The following is a 16524-nucleotide window of genomic DNA, read 5'->3' as shown; positions in this document are numbered from 1 at the left end:
TGGTTAGGCAGGACTTGTAGGAGCGGAATCACCTTTCTAGTGATGTAATCAGCGATGGACCAGGAAAGGGCTTTCCACACTTAAACCTGGGCATGAGTACCGCTGTGCCTGCTCCCTCGGTGTGTGAGCAGTGAGCCCTTCAGACTGGCTCCCAGGGTCTGTCTGAGGCTGTAGACTGTGGGTCCATGCTGTCTTCTCCTACAAAGAGATGCCTGGGAGACATTTCTATTCAGAGTTTTGATGGGTTAGTGGGCTTCGTTTGTAATCTGGCCTGCTTCATATAAAGGTTGGCCATGCTGCCCTTTCCAGATCACTACAGTCACTAGAGCAGCCAAGACACCGTGTTGGTTCACACTAATGTACTCCTCCACCGAGCATGCTCAAGGCTAGAGTGTACTCCTCCACCGGGCACGCTCAGGGCTAGAGTGTACTCCTCCACCGGGCACGCTCAGGGCTAGAGTGTAGTCCTCCACCGGGCACGCTCAGGGCTAGAGTGTAGTCCTCCACCGGGCACGCTCAGGGCTAGAGTGTAGTCCTCCACCGGGCACGCTCAGGGCTAGAGTGTACTCCTCCACCGGGCACGCTCAGGGCTAGAGTGTACTCCTCCACCGGGCACGCTCAGGGCTAGAGTGTACTCCTCCACCGGGCACGCTCAGGGCTAGAGTGTACTCCTCCACCGGGCACGCTCAGGGCTAGAGTGTACTCCTCCACCGGGCACGCTCAGGGCTAGAGTGTACTCCTCCACCGGGCACGCTCAGGGCTAGAGTGTACTCCTCCACCGGGCACGCTCAGGGCTAGAGTGTACTCCTCCACCGGGCACGCTCAGGGCTAGAGTGTACTCCTCCACCGGGCACGCTCAGGGCTAGAGTGTACTCCTCCACCGGGCACGCTCAGGGCTAGAGTGTACTCCTCCACCGCGCACGCTCAGGGCTAGAGTGTACTCCTCCACCGCGCACGCTCAGGGCTAGAGTGTACTCCTCCACCGCGCACGCTCAGGGCTATAGTGTACTCCCTTATTAAGCATATTCAGGAATGAATCCAAACCTGTGTGAATATGCACAGGCTCCCAAGATAAAGTTCCCATTTCTTTCTTTTTTTTTTTTTAGGATAGCATTGCTTTAGAGATAACACCCATGCACTTCTTACGTGTTTCAGATGATAAATATTTCTTTACTCCTTTAAGTCTCATGTGTATTTATTTGGGCCCTTCTCCTTATAGATGAAAGGCTTCAGCATTCCATTCCATTATGTTATAAACTACAGTGTAGCTATAGACAGAAGGCATCACACGTATAGGCTTCTATCTGCAGGGCATGCTGGTCCTGGCTGGTCCTGCTGCCATCCTGGAAGATGTTCCTGAGAGAAGATGGCCAGAAGCAGTCCTTCACTAACGATTCTTGGACACGTGCACCCTGCCTTCACACATCCCACCTCACTTATGCCGACATAGGGTAAATATATTTAAAAAAAAAAAAAAAGCTTTCATGCAGAACATGTAGTCCAAAAGAACTTACAGAGCCAAGAATAGAAAAGATGGCTGCCTCGAGCTCTGTAGTTGACCTCTGAACTCTAAGGAACTCAGCTTGTTGTCACTACAGGCACTGCGGCTGGAACCAAAAGACTTGGCTCGGAATTTATAGGCTGCCCTAACCAAATTCGCCCTGGCTCCAAGAGTAAGCGATTCAGCTAACTGAAGACTCATTTTCCTCTGCTGTGAGGTAGGCATCTATGGGATATGCTAAATAAAGGTTCAGAAACATCGTTAGTGGCTACCCTGTCACCTCAAGTGGAATATATATATAGGAATATACAGGTAGGCAGCTGGTGACTGCGCTGGCTTCATGGTCCTATGAATTACTGCTCCTCTTCTCACATGCAGCAAGTCGGAGCACTGATACACCCCGAGGAGCAAGCACCTGGGTGGGGTGGGAACACAAACCTGAAAGTCAGGAGCCAGAGTGTCTGAGCCACACAAATTATCCACAGGGAGCCTCGCTGAGGCGGCAGGTGGTTCAAGATCCAGATTTTCACTGTCCTATGATACTCCATGGAGCCAGGCTGTAGAGCCAATGAACAACTGCGTAAGACTCAATCCAAAGTGGCTTTAGAAAGGTGCCCATCAACTGTCTCAACAACTCTCCCTTATCCCCATACTGGGGTTTCAACAGTAAGTCCTGATCTGTGTGACCTACTTGGTCATGTGACACTAGCCAATCACATAAGATTGCCCGACTGGCTCTGCTGGTGGGTCAGGCTTGAAATCTTAGGACCTATGGTATGTATGTGTGGAGAAGCTGCTCCTCCTGAATCCAGATTGGGCACCCTGTGAGAGCAGAGTAGGGATGGAGCCTCTGCATGCTCTGTGTCTTGTTTCTAGGGATGTGCCTGCAAATGGTAGCGCTTCTTTTTCCAGGCTCAGTTCATTCCTAAAAGACTGTCTTGTGCTGGGTGTGGTGGCATATGCACTTAAATCCCAGTATTCTGGAAGCAAAGGCAGGAGGATCTCTGTAAATTCAAGAACAGCCTGGTTTACACATCAAGTTCCAGGCTAGCCAAGGCTATATAGTTCCTAGTTCTGTTCCTTGAAGGATAAATAAACTCCCACCCTTCACTGCTGTGTGTCAGGTCCTGGCTAGCACCTGAACCCTGAGACCAACAGGACTGAAGGCACTCCTGTCTTCAATTAACTGATACATTCTTTGGCTGAGGGGCATCCAGGCGGTTTCCAGATTCTGGCTATTAAGAATAAAGCTGCTATGAACGTAGTTGAGCAAATGCCCTTGTTGTATGGTGGAGCATCTTCCAGGTATATGCTCAGGAGTGGACCAGCAGGGTCTTTAGGTAGCACTGTTCCCAAATTTCTGAGAAAGCACCAGATGGATTTTCAAAGTGGTGGAACAAGTTTGCACTCCCACCAGAAATAGAGGAGTGTTCCCCTTTCTCCACATCCTCACCAGCATGTGCTGTCACTTGAGTTTTTTGATCTTAGCCATTCTGATAAGTGCAAGATGGAATCTCAGACTCATTTTGATTTGCATTTCCCTGATGACTAGGGAACATTTTTTTTTTAAGATTTATTGGTTTATTGTTATTATATGGTGTTCTTCCTGTGTATACATCTGCAGGCTACAAGGGGGCATCAGATCACATTGTAGGTGGTTGTGAGCCACTATGTGGTTGCTGGGAATTGAACTCAGAACCTCCGGAAGCGCAGTCAGTGCTTTTAACCTCTGAGCCATCTCTCCAGCCTAGGGAACATTTCTTTAGGTGTTTCTCAGCCATTCAATATTCCTCTGTTGAGAATTCTCTAGCTCTGTACTCATTTTTTCATTGGGTTATTTGGTTTGGTGGTGTTTAATTTCATGAGTTCTTTATATATTTTGAATATTAGCCCTTTGTCGGATGTAAGGTTGCTGAAAACCTTTTCTGAGCCTGTAGGCTGTCGTTTTGTTCTGTTGGCAGTGTCCTTTGCCTTACAGAAGCTTCTCAGCCTCATAAGGCCCCACTTATTAATTGTTAGTCTTAGAGCCTGAGCTGTTGGTGTTCTGTTCAGGAAGTTGTCTCCTGTGCCAATGACTTCAAGGTTCTTCCCCACTTTTTCTTCTAACAGATTTAGTGTGTCTGGTTTTATGTTGAGATCTTTAATCCACTTGGACTTTAGTTTTGTGCAGGGTGATAAATATGGGTTTATTTGCATTTTTCTAATGTAGAAATCCAGTTATACCAGTACCATTTTTTGAAGATGCTATCTTTTTTCCATTGTATGAATTTGGCTTCTTTGTCAAAAATCAAGTGTCCATAGGTATATGGGTTTATTTTGATTCCGTTGATCAACCAAGCTATTTCTATGCCAGTACCATGCTGTTTTCATTACTGTTGCTCTATAGTGCAGCTTGAGATCAAGGATGGAGATTCCTCCAGAAGATCTTTTATTATATAGAAGGCTGAAGATGATGCTCCAACACTATAGAGCTCCTGAATACCCATAGAAGTCAGATGCGGTGGCAAATTCCTATAAATCACATCAGTGGTGGAGTTGGGAAGTAGAGACAGGTAGGTAGATGTTCCTGTAAATCACATCAGTGGTGGAGATGGGAGGTAGAGACAGGTAGGTAGATGTTCCTGTAAATCACATCTGTGGTGGAGATGGGAGGTAGAGACAGGTGGGTAGATGCTCCTGTACATCAGTGGTGGAGTTGGGAAGTAGAGACAGCTAGGTAGATCCCTGGAAGCTCACAGGTCAGTTAGCCTAACCCACTTGGTAACACTTCAGGCCAATGAGTGGCCCTGTGTCAAAAAACAAAGTGGAGGGCATCCAAGGACCAAAACAGAAGTTGTCTTTTAACTTCCATATATATACTATGTATGGGTTCATCTATACCCTACAATCCCCACACAACATGCTACACACACACACACACACACACACACAGGGTTGGGAAAGAGAGAGAGAGAGGAGAGAGAGAATATGAACTCTGTTGTTTGAATAGTAAATATAGGCTAATAAAAAGAAAGTGAATGGATTTTTTTACAAAGTAGTACTCCTTATCACATTTCACAGCAAAGACACTGTTGTGGAAAATTTTCTGGGATAAGCACTCCTGCACTGTTAAAGCAGGGTCCAAGAAAGGAGTTGTGTGAGATTTCTGAGTGCTTCTGAGAAAAACTCTGAAACCAAAAAAGTCCTATGACCTCAGTTTCTTTTCTTTTCTTTTTTCCTTTTTTAAAGATTTGTTTATTATTATGTATACAGTGCTCTGCAGGCCAGAAGAGGGCATCAGATCACATTACAGATGGTTGTGAGCCACCATGTGGTTGCTGGGAATTGAACTGAGGACCTCCAGAGGAGCAGTCAGTGCCCTTAACCTCTGAGCCAACTCTCCAGCCCCTCAGTTTCTTTCTTTTTTTTTTTTTTTTTTTAAAAAGGAATTGTTCTTGGATTGTGCTCCCACGCCCCTCCCAGGTGTAGCAGACGGAGCGGTTTATTTCAGATTATTTGTACAGTTGGCTACTGTTACTTGTTTTTTGCCTCTATAGGAAAAATGTTTTTGCCACGTGAAGCTTGCTCTGCTCACATGACTCTTTTTTAACCCTCAGAGTGTGAACTGTCTGGTGCTCTGAATAAACCTGGCTCCTGCGTGAGTCTTGATGGGCTCCATTCTCCCAGGTCCGCCCACCTCTACAGCAGTAAACAAACTTGAAGTTGGCGACAAGGTAAGAATGGGAGCATCCCACACAGCGGGTAAGTGAGAGCAGTGGCCACCGAAGCCAGGGAAGTCAAGCTTGGGTATCATTTTTTTAAAGAAAGATGGAGTGCCAGCATTAAAACCACAACTGGTAGATTGCTTGCAGATTATGATTATAATTGCTGGTTCCCAGAAGAAGAAACTTTAGATAAAGTATGGGATGGAGTCTGAAAAAATACTGAAAAGGCACAAAATAAACAAGGGGGGAGATTCCCACCCAAATCTGGATCGCTTGGGCATTAATTTGGACTGTTATCAAAATGCTTAAGAAAGGTAAGAAGGATATTATTAATCATGAGAAAGAGATGGCCAATTCCTTGAATGAATATAAGCTGGATGGTCAAATTTAAAACCTTATAAAAGAGGTTTTTCTTTAAAAAAAGAGTTTTTCCCCATTCAGGAAAAAAAAAATCGAAATTAAAAACAGCTCCACCAATAACTATGTCAGTGATGACTCCCTCAGCTGCCTGACTGGAACCTCCTTCAAATACATATCACCTGTTGCCTGAAAATGGCCCAGAAGCATGGAGTGAGGAATTTAACTATCAATTTAATCTTGAATTTTCTCCACTTCCTGATGAGAACTTAGAGAAGCTGTGAAAATGCTAAGTGTACAACCTATGCAGCTCAGGGCTCAGCAGGAAAATGGAGTTCATTTATTAAATCATTTACTCATGAGTTGTGCTTGCTATTTCCAGTACAATTTCAGAAAAACCAGAATGTTTATAAGTGATGATAAAATGAAAGATTTTAAAAAGGACTGTGCTCCCTCTGGGCCCACTACCTCATATTGTAATGAGTATCTTTTTGTTGGAGCAATTGTGTGCACTTAAATATTGTTTCAGAGTCTGCTTGTATTGTAAGATGATTTTCAGCAATAGCAGCAGTAGAAATTATGCCTCTGTTACTAGAGGGACTTAGATAGCCGGTTAAAATTTGAACACATATTTGTTTATCATTCATGCTTCTGCACCCTGAACCCCCTGGTCTTACTGCTGAGGGAAATAAGTAAGCTGATGCATTAGCGTGCTCTGTCTTTGCTTCTCTGGGACAGGAACATCAATACCAACTCACTAATGCCAATAAACTTCAGGCACAACGCTGCTTACACAAACGAGACAAATTGTGCATGGATGTCCCGTTTGTGGTCCCTTGAACTGTCATGGCTGTATAGCTGGTGTTAGCCCTGGAAGTAAAAATACTAATGAACCATGGCGAATGAGTGGCACTTACATTGCCCGTGTGCCTGAGATGCCGTACCTGGACGTTGGCATTGACACGTATTCTGAATTTCTTTGGGCTGTACCTCAACCCTCATCGAGTGCTATTGTAGTATGCATGCCCTTCTCTTACACAGACCTCTGCTGTTACGGGAGTGCCCATGTCTATAAAGAAACCGACGAAGAACTAGCCTAGAGTGTTCTGTTCTGTAAAGAATAGAATATTAATCATATTACAGGCATTCCTTAAATCCTCAAGTCCAGGGCACAGTTGAAAGAGTTTAAAAATAAAAAGGACCGCCAGTGGACACTCTTGCAATTTCCTCATTTACTCTTAACTTTTAAATTTTCCATCAAGGTCATACATGTTCTCTACAGAACATTCTGAGCCGCCTTTAAGTAGATCTAGTGGTTTAAGCATTTTGAGGCTTGAAAGACCGGTTGGCTGAGAAATTGGGAAGGTGTGTGCGTCTGTCATTGCAGATGGACCTACCGGAACATCATGGATCCCTCTTTGTCTGCTCCAGCCCTGGGCCATCAAAGGATGGTGATGGGTGGAAAGGAGAGAGTGATAGCCTGAAGTGGAAGCTTCTGGTCCCTCAGTTATGCCTTGTGGTGTTTTTCTGAGAAATGCCTTGTGAGAGGCCATGCGATGCTTTGTTGGGAGCAGGCATGTGAGTGGGCACGTGATGCTTTAAAGGAGTCTATGTAGAACCCCATGGACCATGGGATGAGGCGTTGGCATTGCTACCCTGCCCAGGCACCACTTTGCTGGTCTTCAATTTGCAGAGAGAAACGTTCCAGAGAACTTCTCCTGATACTCTGGTCGCTTCTGGCTCCTTCTGTTGGCTCGTGCCAATTTGGTGGAGCCTTGCTGTTTCTACTGGATCATGCCCACCATCACGGTTTGGTGTTGCTGTTTGCCTATTGGACTGGACTGCTGGTAGTCTGACAAAGCAGAATGGAATTGGCCCAAGGAACTATGTCTAAACAGGTCCACAACCCTCTTTCCTATTAACATTCTTACCCTGCTTCCTCTGGTCAGTGGGTTAGAACTGAGGTTAAAGGGTTTAAGAACTCCAAATAAAGTAGGTTTTGAAAAAAAAAAAAAATCTATGCGTATGGGAGTCACCAGAAAGATAGCAAACCTGCAGCTAAAGGGCAAAATGAGATATTGACCGTATCATCAGAAGTCAAGTCTGCCCACCTGGGGCCAAGATAAGGCCCTATGTGCCAAGGGAGAGGTCATTCTACAAACATACAGAACCTTATGCCAACCTGAAATCTTCTGGTGATGCTAGCGGCAGTGACCTGTGCATATGCAGTGAGTGCCCCCCGAGCACGTGTGTTGGTGCTTTGTTCCTCCTCCTCCTCCTCTGCTTCAGCTTGTAGATTGTGGAGAGCCCCTGAGGATCCCACCCTAAGATGGTGCCTGGCACGCCGCCAGAGCCGCCTCTGTAGAATACAAACAAGTCCTTATTTGGATATAGCCCACTGCCTGCGATAGTTCCGCCTTCGTGGACCTATGAGGTTGCGAGACGTGGCGTGAATGGATTGGATGATAGTATGCCTTATTAGTGCGTGACGGGCGTGGTTCGGGGGAGTTGCTTGCACGAAGAGCTTGAATAAACTGCTTGGAGAAGAACTGGTGGTCGCGTCTTTCCTGCTGGCCGAGTGAGGCAGGACAAGTGGTGGCCCGTACGGGGAACCTCGCTGTCCACTCCCCCACCATGAAGTTCAGAACTCCAAGTGGTCAAGGATCACCCGTGGGTAAGTTCCCGGTAAGTGGAGCTTACGACCCCTGGAAAAGGGGAAGGTCTCCGGAAGGGAGCTAATCCTAAAGTCTCTGGAAGGGAGCTAATGCTCGAGGTTTCTCGAGAGGAGGAAAAGTGAAAGTATGGGTGTGTCACCTTCTCACCCGGTCTTCGCTGCCCTCCGAGAATTGTTAAAATCAAAGGGACTTAAGATTAAAAGTAAAACCTTAGAAACCTTTCTGACTGAATGTGATACAGTGGCCCCATGGTTCACGGTGTCCGGCCATCTTTCCCTTCCGAGTTGGGATAAGCTAGGTAAGGATTTGGATTTTGCCTGGCAACAAGGAGACTTGAAAGCTGGGGTGAGGCCGATGTGGAAGTTGGTCTGCAGTTGCTTGTCGGATACTAGGTGCTGTCAGGCAGTAGAAGCTGGAAATCAAGCTCTTGAACAGTTGAAGGAAGAAAGATCTCAGAAATCAGATAAAGGAAGTGAGCTTAGTGAAGAATCTAGCTCAGAAGATGATATTGAGGAACTGGTAAACAAGATGGAGGGGACCGGACTATACCCGGATTTGTCTCCGTATAGAAAGGAGAAGCCAGAGAAAGGGGAAGTTAAAAGAAGGGGAGCGGCAAAGGATGAGACGAAAACTGCCATGCCCCCTCCCTACAGTGTGCCCAATCTGGAACCAGAGCCAGCTAATGTTGGTCGGTCTTTATGCCCACAGGTTTGGAGGGAAGTCAGGGCGAGTGCCTTGGGGTTTCCAGTGTTTCAAGATGCTCAGGGAAAATCGCTACCATGAACCCCTAGATTTCAAGATAGTAAAATCCCTTGCCGAGGCTGTACGTGCCTACGGCGTCTCAGCATCATTTACGGTGTCAATGATAGAGAGCTTAAGTAGACACTGCATGACACCTACCGATTGGAGTAGCCTTGTTAAGGCATGCCTCACTCCTGGTCAGTATCTTAATTGGAAAGCCTTCTTGATAGAATTCGCCACCCTTAATAATTTATCAGCCACAGTTGCTGAGGCTTTAGATACGCAGGTCAATATCAATGCCCAGTTAAAGGGAGGCATTATGATCCTAAACCAACGCGTTGACCTGGTGCAGGAGCAGGTGGATGTCTATGGCAGCTGGCACAGCTAGGCTGTGAATGGAAATTGCCTGGGATTTGTGTTACTTCAATTCAATACAATAATTTCACCAAGGCTGCAAATCTATCTAGACAGCTCTCTAGCCATCTTCTAGGTAACTGGTCAACCGACTTCGAAGGCCTGATGAGGGACCTGCGAATATCAATTACTACAATCAATTCCACCCATGTTGATCTGACTTTCGCAGATGGATTCTCCACTTGGCTGGCGACTGCTGTTAATCACCTGAAGGAATGGGCGGGCATCGGGGCTATGAGCATTATATTCTTGGGTGTGAGTGGCGTGTGCCTGTGGTGTGTTTGTCGTTTAAGAACGTCTCAACATCGCACTCAGATCTTGATGGCTCAAGCGTTTGCAGCAGTCGAGGCAGGACAGTCGCCTCAGATCTGGCTGTCTGTCCTGAAGAATTGACACAATGTTTCCGTCACGCTCAGGGTGCGAGGCAGAGCACTGCACAGGAGGTACATTGTATGCAGTTAATGGCCTTCTGGGGAGCAAGTCTGATTGCATGTGGGTTGGTATCCTAGGCCCCACCTCCGGGAAAAAGGTACCGGGCCAGGTCTGGCACTCGGCAAATGAAGGGTTTGCTTGAGGGCAGTGTGAACAAGTGTCCATGAAACGTATGGAGCTAGGTCTGGCACTCGGCAAGTGAAAGGCTTGCTTGAGGGCAGTGTGAACAAATGCCCATACATACCGGAGATCAGACCTCTACTCTCACCTGTTGCATCGAAGTCCTGATGTGTCATTATCATAAAACAAAAAAGGGGGAACTGTGGAGAGCCCCCGAGGACCGCACCCTAAGATGGCGCCTGGCACGCCGCCAGAGCCGCCTCTGTAGAATACAAACAAGTCCTTATTTGGATATAGCCCACTGCCTGCGATAGTTCCGCCTTCGTGGACCTATGAGGTTGCGAGACGTGGCGTGAATGGATTGGATGATAGTATGCCTTATTAGTGCGTGACGGGCGTGGTTCGGGGGAGGAGCTTGCACGAAGAGCTTGAATAAACTGCTTGGAGAAGAACTGGTGGTCGCGTCTTCCTTGCTGGCCGAGTGAGGCGCGACAGTTGATTGCATGGATGCGGCTCCCGTTATCTTTAGCAATACATCTGTGTTTTTGCTTGGACCTTGGAACCATAATAGACCCATTCGTTTTATCTGAAGAAGGAATTTTGTTTAAGTTTTCCTTGGGATTTTGATTGCTTCCCATTTGCATCATAACATTTGTGTTCCTATTATGGGCTAAATCACATGGGTCTCTTTTCAAGCTATTCCCTAGATTTTTTCTGATCGAAATAATAATGTGACCAATAGCACTAGGCATATTGGATCTTCTGTTTCAGGTGGCAGGGTATTGTATACAACACTTTCACTGTTCTAAGATTGTTCATTATGTTTATAATTTACTTGCTTATAGTACATTCCTGCATCAAACGCAATTATATTTATATACAAAATCTAAAATAAAAACCATTCTGGATATCCTGTTTAAAAGGGGGGAAGAGTTTCAGAACACAGTCCAAATCCAAGAATGTAGTTGTAGGAGGGGAGTTTTGATTGCTTGTGAAAAAAACTCCAAGAAACCAAGACAAGAGTCTTGTGACCTCAGTTTCTCCAAAAACACAGATTTGTTCTTGGATTATTCTTTGTGCCTCTCCCAGGTGTAGCAGATTGGAATCAGTTTCTTCAGATTATTCTTTGTAACTGGCTATTGCTTATTAATCGGTCTCTATGGAAAAGCAAGTTTTTACCATGTGTGGCTTATCCACCACATGTGGCTTGCTCTTGTGATTGGATACTTTTCTCGTATGGCTATTCTTAACCCACAGAGTGTAAGTTGTCTGATACTCAGTAAAACTGGCTACTGCATGAGACTTTAGTCTGCATCGTTTATCGGCTTCATTCTCCCACCTCTTGAGCGGAAGAGAGATGCCACCAGTGTCCCACAGCCAGGATAGCTCCCAGAAAGCTTTGATTCTTGGTCCAGTTTGTAGTCTCATTTTATATTGTAAACCCATAAGGTGGTGTGGACAAGCAAGCAAGATATCTTATACAAGCAAGCATTTCAGTCAGCAGGTTGTTAAGGGCAATGACCTGTTTTGGCCATTTCTCCAGGTCGTTCTGTTTCAGGGAGGAAGTAAAGTCCTGCTTGGCAAATTGGCAGCACAAGCAGTGCTTTAAGTAAAACACTAAATAAATTGATAAATTAGTATTTAATAGTTTTTTTTTTATCTTATTCTACTTCATCACTTCATGGCCATATTTACACAAAATACCCTGTAACTTCCTTAGCCATCAAAGCAGAATGTGTAAGTTTTCTGAAAACTCACACAGTACATGCTGACTGTTTTAACCCAACACCTCATTTTCATAGCGGTTGGTGAAAACACGTCATTCTTCTCTTTCAGACGCCCAGCAGTAGAGTTTTATAACTCTGGTTTCTTCTGTGTTGTGTTTGAACATTGCTAGAACAGCTCCTCGAAGTGCTACCCTGAAAATGCCGGTGACTGTACAGACAAGGCTGTCTTCCACTATGCTACTCTGAAGCTGTCAGAAGCCGCTCATCCAAGGCGGAGAAAAGAAACTATGAAATTCTGATCTTCATTTCTGTAAAGATGAAAGTGAAAGACTGCTTGCCTCTCAACTTTGTTACGCCCCCAGGTGGTAATGCAAGTATGTCTGCGAAGAGCAGCCATTCATACCAACTGGCTTCAAGTGAGGCTGAAAGGGACAATAGAAAATTTCTCAGACTCCTTAAGAGGGACCTAGAAATCCATCATCCTAAGCCTTCTCTTATCTTCCAGGCACTCTAGAGCCCTGAAGATGTCTGAGATTTACATCTTTCCCAAATGACCATTTGGATCAAAATCTCTCTATGTCTTTTTTTTTTTTTTTTTTCTCACCATTCCTTTTGGTTGCTTTCCTCAGGGCAAGTGGTTAGACTTGACTGGGAACTCCCAGAGTTGGGTTTCTGGCCTAGGACTCTGGTTACAAGTACATTAGCAAATCATTGTCATAAGTTTTCTTCAAAAACTTAGCATTGTTTTGCTCTTACATTTAGGTCTTTGATCTACTTTGAATTACAATTGTACAGTATATAAGATAAATATCCAACTCATCAATTTGCATGCCGATATCTAATTTTTTCAAGACCAATTGTTAGAAAGACAATGGATAGACAGTCTTGGCATCTTTGTTGAAAATTATTTTTAATGTTGTATTTTTACTCCATTTGTCTAAGTGCCTGTGCCTATCCCAGTATCAGAATTTTTTGATTGCTGTTCCTTGTAAAAAGTTTTAGAATAAAAAAGGATGAAATGTTATTCTTTCTCAGTGACCCACTCCCCTCTTCTATAGTGAGATGGCAGCTGGCACGGGGGTGAGGGAGTGGTTCTGGAAGTAGATAAAGATGCAAATGGGGAAGTTTAAGGGTGCCCTTCTCAGTGAGGACGTGACTTTATAAAAGGTATCGAACTAGTGCGGCGGCAGGGGAAATATTGAACAGTTCCAAGGGAAGGGGAAGAATAGCAGCTGCTCCCATTCTGCTCATGGTAGACAAGTTGGAAAAAAAAAAAAACAAATAAAACAAATGGCGGGTTCACCTTTCCGACCATAGCTGAAAGAAATTCCTTCAGGTGACCGGCCAACCTGTCGATCTGACCCTCACCAGTGTTTTTCTTAAGGTAGAAGGCTGAGTATTGGGCTTTACTTCTTATTCTGCAGGAGGTGACCAGAGTGGCTGCGTTTGTAAATATCACCCATTCCGGCATATTCCCATGTCTATGATCAGGAAGAGGCAAACAGTTTTATATTCAAAACTAGCTTCTTGACTTAAATAAATTGTGACCTTATAGATGAAAGAAGTATGCGTTCTTCATTTTGAAGTTGGCATGTCAGTGGGTAAAGGCTCTTGTTGAGCAAGCCTGGTGACCTGAGTTTAGCCTGATGGACTAGGGCAGGGTTCCCCAGAAGGCAATGTATGCTTTCAGTTTGCACCCAATATATTTCTACCATAGCCAGAGTTCACGGGTCACTCTCAGTGGAACACTAGGAGCATGTTCACTTCCTGTTCCCATGACTTGAAGGTCTGCTAGCCTGGAAGTTTTAGTGGCAGAATGCAGAGTGTATCTGCCAGGAGGCACATCAAACATTCTATTCAACTAAGGTTTACAGTGGCCATTTTGGGCTTCTGAATATTAAACAGGGATGAAAGAAAAACTAAAAGAAAGCCAGTAAAGAACATTCCTCCATCATGTCTGTTTTCTGGCTTCTCTGAGTCATGAATTATGACCTATGAGTTATAAGATGAAATCTCTTTTCTCCCCAAGTTCTTTTTGCTCAGTTTTTATTATGGCAAGAGAAAGAAAACTAAAACACCCTTGGGCCAGTGACACAGCTCAGTGTGTAAAAGATGCTTGCTGTGCAAGCCTGGTGGCTTGAGTTCACTCATAAAGGTGGAAAGAGGGAATGAATTCCACAGAGCAGGTTTGGCTTCTACACATGTGCATGTGTGCACATACACCCATCCCCAAGGCAGAGGATGTGTGGGAGGTCTATGTGGTGATCTCTATGGAGTGTCTGTGAAAGCTCTTGTGGGCAGCGCCGTGGGAGGTCTCTATGGCAGTCTTTCCTGAGCTGAGTTAGCCCTGTGGAAAGTGGGAAGCACGCCCAGCTATTCTCAGGGTGGTGACTAGAACAACCTAAGGAATCTTTGGAAGGTTTTGTGGGGCATGGGGCGAGGTCTAGGTGGGAGATTTCTGAGACTTGTAGAGTCTATTTTCTGATTGTATCTGTGAGAGGGTCTCCCTCGTACTCACCAGGACTTTCTGAGGGCCAGGTAATCTGGATTGCTGCATGTTGACTAGGGGTGTTTTTAGAAAAACTCTGGGCTTTGGGTGGTCTTTTGTGTTGCCTCACATGTTTCTGTGACTGGGCTCTATGCCTCCCTATGTGCTGATTGGAACAGGTCTCTAGACAAGGTATTTGTGGAGGTTTAAGTGTGAGGCCTAGGAATGTCTGTGTGATAAGGGGCACAGCTATGGAGCTGAGGCCTCTGTGTGTCCTTTGTGGGACTTGTGTAGGTTGACACCATGGCTCAGAGCTGTATGAGGCGCCTATGGAAAGTCACTATGAGAGTTTTCAGACTACAAAACAATGTGAGGCAATGTGAGGTATCAGTATTGTCTGTCTGAAGTCTCTCTGGGAGGCTTCTGTATATCTCTCTTTGATGAACTTCCTGAATCTTCCAGAGGCTGGAGGAGCATCAATGCCTCTTGTCTGGTCCATCAGCACAGTCATCGCCTTTTTCCTGGTAGGAACCATGGGGTCTTGGCTTCTGTACATTTAGAGAACTCACCTCTATATCACCCTCGTCGCAGCATGTGTAGGCCGGGAAACCACTCCGCCTCAAGCCCCAGGCACTCTTGCCATCCCTAGTTCATTCTCACTGCTGTCCTACTCTGGTGTCTAACTTGGTTGTCCATCTTCAAGAGAAGGCATGTGACACCGGGATCCAGACCCCAGAGGCCTGTGGTCACTATCCCTAAGTGTAGGCGGGTACCAGCCGAGAGCCATATGTGGAGGCTAGGGCCCATTTCTGTTGTCAGGATCATTCTGGCCTCACCATGCATGTGAGGCACTAAGATATGGCTGTTGTGTGTCCTGTGTATAGCACAGCTTGGAATGTGTTCTCTGTGTAAATGGTCCCTCGCCTTCTAAGCATCTGTATATACAGGGCCCAGTAGAAAGGAATGTGTTTTGCAAAGCTACAGGTGGTGCACTTCTTTTCTGATTCTCTTTCCTGTTGGCCTCTGGAACAAACAAGGACAAAGCACTGAGCAAAATTTGCTATGTGACCCCAGGCTAGCCCCCCACCCTTGTAAAATCTCACCTCTCTACTGATAATAGTCCTGGCTTGGTACATATACACAAGACTTGAGATCCTACAAGATCTCAAGAACCCTAACCCTGACATATATTGTAAAATCGTCCTTTCTAGGATTAGAGATGGGATTATATGCAAGGGTTAGAAGTTAATCTTCCCTAATTTGACTCCAGTCCAGTCTAGGTTTTTTGTTTGTTGTTTGTTTGTTTGTGGGGTTGTTTGTTTGTTTGTTTGTTTGTTTGTTTTGTGGCTTCTCTAGATCTGAGACCAGGATCATGGATGGGATACAAGTGTGACTTGGCTAAACTACTTGGCCACGAAAAAAAAAAAAGTCCTCCTCTTCCTCTTGGCTTCCAGGTGGCAGGGGAGCAGCAAGGGCTTCTTGTTCATGGCACATTTATATCTCCGTTCGTGTTTCTTTATTTGGCTCCAAGGTTTTCAATCCTTTCTATCCTGACCTCAGTCTACAGTTCCCAACTCTCAACCATGTCCCTCTTCATGTGTCCCCTAAGATTCCTCCCTGAACTTGAGCTAGGGCTGAGATAGAGGAAGGCGAGTGAACTGTGGGAATATTCCTCTGGAGTAGACATGACCTTCAGTGGCACCCCCGCGTGTGACCTCCCTGACCTGCAAAGTGCTTTCCGCTGCTATGCTGCAGCCTGGGGACTGCAGGGAGATAGAGTGTGACTGGTTTTCCCCCAAGACTGAGCTATAAGAGGGTTTCCAGAGACATACATTATCTGTTCTTCATCAAGGAAATTATGGGAAAGCTTTCGCCTGCTTCTGAGCTCAGAGTGCAAGAGAGTGCCGCGCTCCCAGCCAGACTTACACCTATTTTGTAACAAGAAAAGCTACTTGGTTCTGACTCTTCCTGGAGCCCCTGGGGGAATTTGGAGGCGTAAGAAGCCTTTATTAGCCTAGCCTTTGCAGGTGCCTAAAGTTTAAGAGAAAGCAGTGGAAGGATGAATTGAAGAGATAGTGAAATGGAATTGTTCTCGGTTTTCTTTATTCTGTCATCTTTGTGTGTGGGCACATGTATGCGTGTGTAAAGGCCGGAGGTCAGTGTTGGGTATCTTCTCCGTAGCTCTTTTTTTCTTTTTCTGAGACAGGGTCACTTAGTGAACCTTTAGTTCACTCATTGAAGTAGCCAGCTAGCCAACAAGCTCCAGGACTCCTCTTTTCTCCCCAGCATCGGTATTAAAAATGTTCACCACCATGCTAGACTTTGTACATGTGTGCTAGAAGTCTGAGCTCAGAGCCTTATGCTT

The sequence above is a fragment of the Acomys russatus genome, chromosome 19, assembly GCF_903995435.1.
Source record: "Acomys russatus chromosome 19, mAcoRus1.1, whole genome shotgun sequence".
Classification (NCBI taxonomy): domain Eukaryota; kingdom Metazoa; phylum Chordata; class Mammalia; order Rodentia; family Muridae; genus Acomys; species Acomys russatus.
Note: the sequence above shows the minus strand (reverse complement) of the source record.